Source organism: Antennarius striatus, chromosome 23, assembly GCF_040054535.1.
Source record: "Antennarius striatus isolate MH-2024 chromosome 23, ASM4005453v1, whole genome shotgun sequence".
NCBI classification, from domain to species: domain Eukaryota; kingdom Metazoa; phylum Chordata; class Actinopteri; order Lophiiformes; family Antennariidae; genus Antennarius; species Antennarius striatus.
In genome coordinates, this window is record NC_090798.1 from 5,368,872 (window position 1) to 5,374,871 (window position 6,000).

At 40.6% G+C, this 6,000-nt stretch overlaps 1 protein-coding gene across 1 annotated transcript in view; it reads left to right on the forward strand.

Annotated features, from left to right (window-relative positions):
* Positions 1-3,191, forward strand: part of LOC137590387 (RAS guanyl-releasing protein 2) — a 32,826-nt gene extending 29,635 nt beyond the window's left edge. Inside the window, exon 17 of the mRNA XM_068307972.1 lies at positions 1,963-3,191. The gene's annotated coding sequence lies outside the window, so the exon portion shown is untranslated. The remainder of the gene's footprint in view (positions 1-1,962) is intronic.
* Positions 3,192-6,000: the final 2,809 nt, after the last annotated feature.

Sequence of the window (6,000 nt, forward strand, 5' to 3'; positions counted from 1 at the left end):
CTAACATATATCAGGGATGTTATGTAAAGTTACTTAATAACATGTTGAAAATTTTTAAATCTCACTGTCCCAAATAAAGTAAAATTAATGTGTTTATATATATGTTTTTATCCGTGTCAGATCACCTTACGCTTTCTGACCCATTAAAACACACAATGGCCATTTACATCCTCTCATCAAAGGCTGCAAAATGAGAACATGCTGTGAGCAGTTAAATCAAAAAGCAATTTCACCTCTCTGATTCTCTAAATTGGAGCCGTTTTTGCTGGCCTGCAGTGATAACATAATTAGAATTTTGAAAAAAAAATACGGTAAGTGGACATGGAGGGAAAAATGAAAACTAATTTTGTGAATCTTGGGCAATTCTAAGACCCATCAATATATCAGGTTAAACACTGATGTAACAGTTATTTAGAGTATTGCGTACATTTACTGACAATAGAGCTGTGTTCGGGTTTTCTGCAGTGTTTATCACCAATTCTGTTCATGATTTTATTGGACAGGATATCGAGGCGTAGTCATGGTGAGGAGGGTTTACAGTTTGGTGGGTTAAGAATCGGATCGCTGCTTTTTGCAGATGATGTGGTCCTGTTTGCGTCGTTGGCATGTGACCTGCAGCACTCACTGGTCCTGTTTGCAGCCAAATGTGAAGCGGCGGGGATGAGGATCAGCACCTCCAAATCTGAGGCCATGGTCCTCAGCAGAAAGACGGTGGATTGCCTTCACTGAGTGGGGAATGAGGTCTTTCCACAAGTGAAGTATCTTGGGGTCCTGTTCAAGAGTGAGGGAACAATGGAACGTGAGATTGGACGGAGAATTTGGGCAGCAGGAGTGGTATTACAATCGCTTTATCGCACTGCTGTCACAAAGACGGAGCTAAGCCGAGAGTCAAAGCTCTCATCTACCGTTCAATCTTCGTTCCTACCCTCACCTATGGTCATGAGCGATGGGTCATGACCGAAAGAACGAGATTGCGGATACAAGAGGCTGAAATGGGCTTTCTCAGGCGGATAGCTGGTGTCTCCCTTAGAGATAAGGTGAGAAACACTGCTGTTCGCGAGGGGCTCAGAGTAGAGCTGTTGCTCCTTCGTGGAAAGGAGTCAGCTGAGGTGGTTTGGGCATCTGGTGCAGATGCCTCCAGGACGCCTCCCTAGGGAGGTGTTCTTGGCACATCCAGCTGGGAGGAGACCTCGGGGACCAGGTGGAGGGATTATATCGCAACACTGGCCTGGGAACACCTTGGGATCCCCCAGTCAGAGCTGGTGGATGTGGCCGGGGAAAGAGAAGTTTGGGGCTCTGTTCGCCCCACAAATGTAATAACTTTCCCACAAAAGTAATACCATGGCCTACCACAAATGTAATACCTAATTTCCCACAAATGTAATAATTATTACGTTTGTGGGAATTTATTACATTTGTGGGATGGTAATAACCCCACACACGTCATAAGAAATTGCAGCTTCAAAAGTAATAATACCACAAACATAATATCTAATTTGCCACAAACATAATTAATATTACTGTACTTTTGTGGGAGTTATTACGTTTGTGGGGCTAACAGGCTCTATGTTGAAGCGGCTGTCCCCGCGACCCGACTAAGGATAAGCGGTAGAAGATGGAGATGGAATAAGAATAAGTCCATATGGAAAAATAAAACAATTGTCTTACTGATTAAAATACTTACATGCACCACCATGAATAGTTTAGTTTGCAATATCAGTAAATGATGCATTCTATAATCTAGGTATTCCAACACAAACCAATTGACAGGGAATGTCACGCTTTCTGCAGCCTCTGGGAGTTTAGGATCTCTGGGCTGCTTCACCCAACTGGTGATCTAAAACTTTCATTATGCACTTGTGTCAGAGTGCTGTTTTTTATGCCTTCCACCATCTGGACCTATAATCCCTGATGCAGGAGCCTTGAAGTGATGACCTGTTGTTTTTTTGTTTTTTTGTTTAGAATCCATCTTACGGCTGGTGTACGAGAGGCCAAAACAGCAAACAGTCATGATCCAGACGCACAACATCTCCAGTATGACAGTTTTCCAGCCCTCAACATTGAGAAGAAATTGCACTGAACACATGCAAGGACAACAGTATGCTGCCACACGGTGGACGCACTGTGCAACTGCAGTTTCCTTCTAGCCAACTCGAATGTGACGACCTATGTGAAAGGAATGTATTTGTATGACTTTTGTGTAAAACTTCTGTATTTTAATTCTGTGGCAGCCAAAAGTGTTACTGTAAAAAAAAAATCCAAAATCCAATCCACAAAATTGTATTTTCTTGTTGCTACAAATTGGAATGCATATTTCCTTTTTTTTCTTTAACATGTAGAAGAGGTGCTGTTCAAAGCCACGAATGTAATCTTGTAACTCAGAAGCTACTGTCTCCTTCATTGTTCCGTTTTCATCAGTAATAGGATGAATTTTGATGTCAAATGAAATATTGTTGATTTGTGGTGCTGACCTGAAGCTGAAAAAGGGACTTTACCAAAAAAAAAAAAAAACTTCACAAAACGACTCACAGTTAGGTCGACCTTTATACATTGTTATATATAGATTGGCAGTAATTAATCATAGGTGTTGCTGTTGTGTTGTTCGAGTACAGTACTGTCTTGTTCCAGTGCTGCAGTACTGTAAATGTAGCACAAACAGTGAACCGTGGCTCTCACATGAAGAACTCATCTTCTTCAGAAACCATGTTGACTGCAGAGAGCAGGAAAATGTTTAACTTCCTGCTGATTTGTCCATCAATTTTCAAATGAGTTTTGGGGTTCTGAGACTGTCAGCAAAAAGAAAATGATCAAATATAAATAAACCCCACATAAATAAAAGGAGTAATGAGCCCTTTCGTTTGACAGTTGCATTTAAATATGATATTATTTCTCTGAGATTTTATTTTGATGAAAGCTAAATTTTGCTGTTTTTACCCCGCATGCTTCTCCCTTCTTGGCTCTATTCTCCAGACAGACATTCAATTTTTAAATGTAGCACGCCGAGTTGTCGTTCATTTAGCAAACATGAAGTCTTTGAAAGCCGAGACTGAGGAAATGCTACTGTTTCTTTGCGCCTGTGGACAGATGAATTCAGATTTCAAGTGCCATATTGTGAACTGGTGGCTCATCATTGAATGTGACTTCTCACATTGGTATTGGTATTTATTTTTCTGTATAAATGGTTAAATAGCTGCTGGTCCTTCTGTGTCACTCCTTGCCTGATGAAGGATGTTTGTTTTCATGCCGTGAATGAAGCTTTCACACATTCTTGTTGACTATTCTTCAGTAATAAAGGCAGAAAGAGTCATCTAACCCATGTTTTGGTTGAGGATGATTGCAAATTAGAAAACAAAAATAAGGTTATGTCATCTCTTCTGAAATGAGAATCTAAAAGACGTCCACATAGACGTGTCTCTATTTTCACAGAAGATATTTTCAGCTTTTAGCAGCTGCTTTGATCTAAAAATACAGTCATTTGAACGTCGGATGAAACATCCATTATGGCTAATCTCAGCTGGAAGCTGGAAATGTGTGTTCTCTGTATTTTAACAAGAACAATTAATGCCTAAGAATTACTGCATAACTCTGGATAACTTTGCAAATATTAGATGATTAAATTTGAGCTCAAAATACACCTGTCGAATCACATCCAAAGCTAATTTTCTCTGTTCCTGTAAAGGAGACATTTTGGAGACGAGGTTCAAAAAGCAACATTTGCACAACGTGAATGTGTTTCTGCCTTGAAAGTAAGATTTATTTAAATAGCCCCTCTGACAACTGTGAGACAGGATGATTTAATTTCTAGTAACTAATACGGGGGACTCCTAAAGAATCAGACTAGTATAACTCATTGCTTATTGTAAAGTGTTTATGACACTTCCCCAGCCTTTCCACTGGAGAATGTGGTGACACCACATCAAACCTTGGAGCAAAGTAGTGATCTTGAAATCAACTGTCCATTTGCGGCTTCACCACCCTCTACGTGACCACGATCAAGCGTCCTTGGGCTGTAATGCACAGTGTTAACTGCTCGAGGCCTGCAGTCCATGCATGCCGGGGCTCCCACGCTGTATGTTCAGTTCAATGGGAGGACATTGATCCGTGTGGATTCAGCCTTTATGGCAGTTCGTATCTCATCCGGTGCTACGCTGCTTAATGCTCTCATGTGACACTGTGTCGGCTTACTGCGAGCTGATGAGCTGCAGAGGCGATGTGTTTGTAATTTGGCCTATCGACCTCGCATACTCACGGACACACATACACACCCACAAACACATAGACACACACAGACACACACATGCACACACACATTAACCACATTATTTTGTAACCATGAGTCGTTTGTTGTGTTCATACAGCTGCAACTCCACCAGCAAGAAAATCCAAGATCCACCACTGATGCATAGACAGAGAAAATTACATTCATGACCATTTGTGTCATTTCAAATGATTTACATTCATATGCTTTGCTTGAGTAGAACTACTTACACCGCGATCTAAAAAAACTCGATGGAAAGTAAAATCCTGCATTTAAAAAGCAGATGGGAGTAAAAATGTATTTTTAAAATATCTATGCACAGGAAAATGTCCCCTCAGGTCAGTAATTTTTTTTTTTTACATATGAAATTCTTGGATTAAATTACCACTGCTAATGTGAATGATACATTTTGCTGCTCTAGATGTATAAAATCAAGATATTCAAAGTATCTCAACTATAAATTTTAAGCGACTTAAATAATTTCTAATGATATAAAGTAGAAAATCAAGTTCACCTTGACTGGAGATGCATGATTTTCACTGGAGACAACATTGATGGTAACTATTATCTAAAAACAATTCTCATACAAATGTAGTTGAGATGGACATACTGCAAATTCTTTCACTCCCACATCTGCTTCTATAAGTGTGCATGGTCATTTCCATGCAGCACTAAATTACTTTTTTTGTGTTGACTGATTGATATCCTCCATTCAACTGTAGAACAGCCCTCAATATCCCTCGGCCATTTAACGGGCAGCCAGTGATAACGATCGGAAAACTCTGAAAAGAGGGGGAAATTGAATAGCACCACGGCTAATTATGTAGTAATGAAAGCAGGAGGGAAATAACCTCTTTGTCTGCCCCCTCATGTGACAGGCTTGATTGCTGGGAAAGGAAAGATGTGAAGCCATAGAGCTGAAGTGCATCCTGGGAAGGATGTGACACGGTCCCTGAACAGATGGCAAAGGTCCACAGTCCAGTGCCATTAGACACAGACTGCAATCAGAGGGTTATTTGCTCCTGATATATTGGGAGCGTGTCACCTTAGCAGCAATGGATACATGTAAAATGAGTAACAGCACACAATATATGGTGGAGCAGCACACCATTCTTTTTATACAAGTGAACAGATAATTGATTTGTTATCTGCTGATCAGAAAATGGCACCTGAGCCAAGTCTTTTGTACCCTACCATGACAACTGTTTCTGCAGTGATGCTCCCTGAAGATGCACCGACTGCAAACATCTGGAGCAGTTTAAGTCTTTCCGAGTGGGGTCAGCTGATGTTCACCACTTGGTGGCAGTGTTGAGCTGGTAAAAGGATCAGAAGGAGAGCATGGCTCCTCATCAGGAAGGTTGGGATTGCTGCCAGTGATGTGGCACAGAACAGGCTCTGTCAGGGTTTATGGTGAATCACAATGCAGCATCACAATGCAGATAGCACCGCTACATCCCTCTGTTGTTTGTATGTAACTTCCCATTAAGTTAAAGCTATGCATATACACAAACAGACACATACCGTTAACCAAATGAAATTGGTTGATATTCTTTTTCATAAAATGACAGCTCTTTCAATCTCTTTCCACCACATTCACAGACAAACTGTGGAAAACACTCCAATATCACTGCAGCTAACTCCCCGGGTTGCATTATAATTGTGTTTGATCGGTTTTATCTGGGCTTTGCTTAGATAAAAACGCCTTTGTTTTTTTTGTTTTTTTTTTGTTTTGTGGCTTTTGT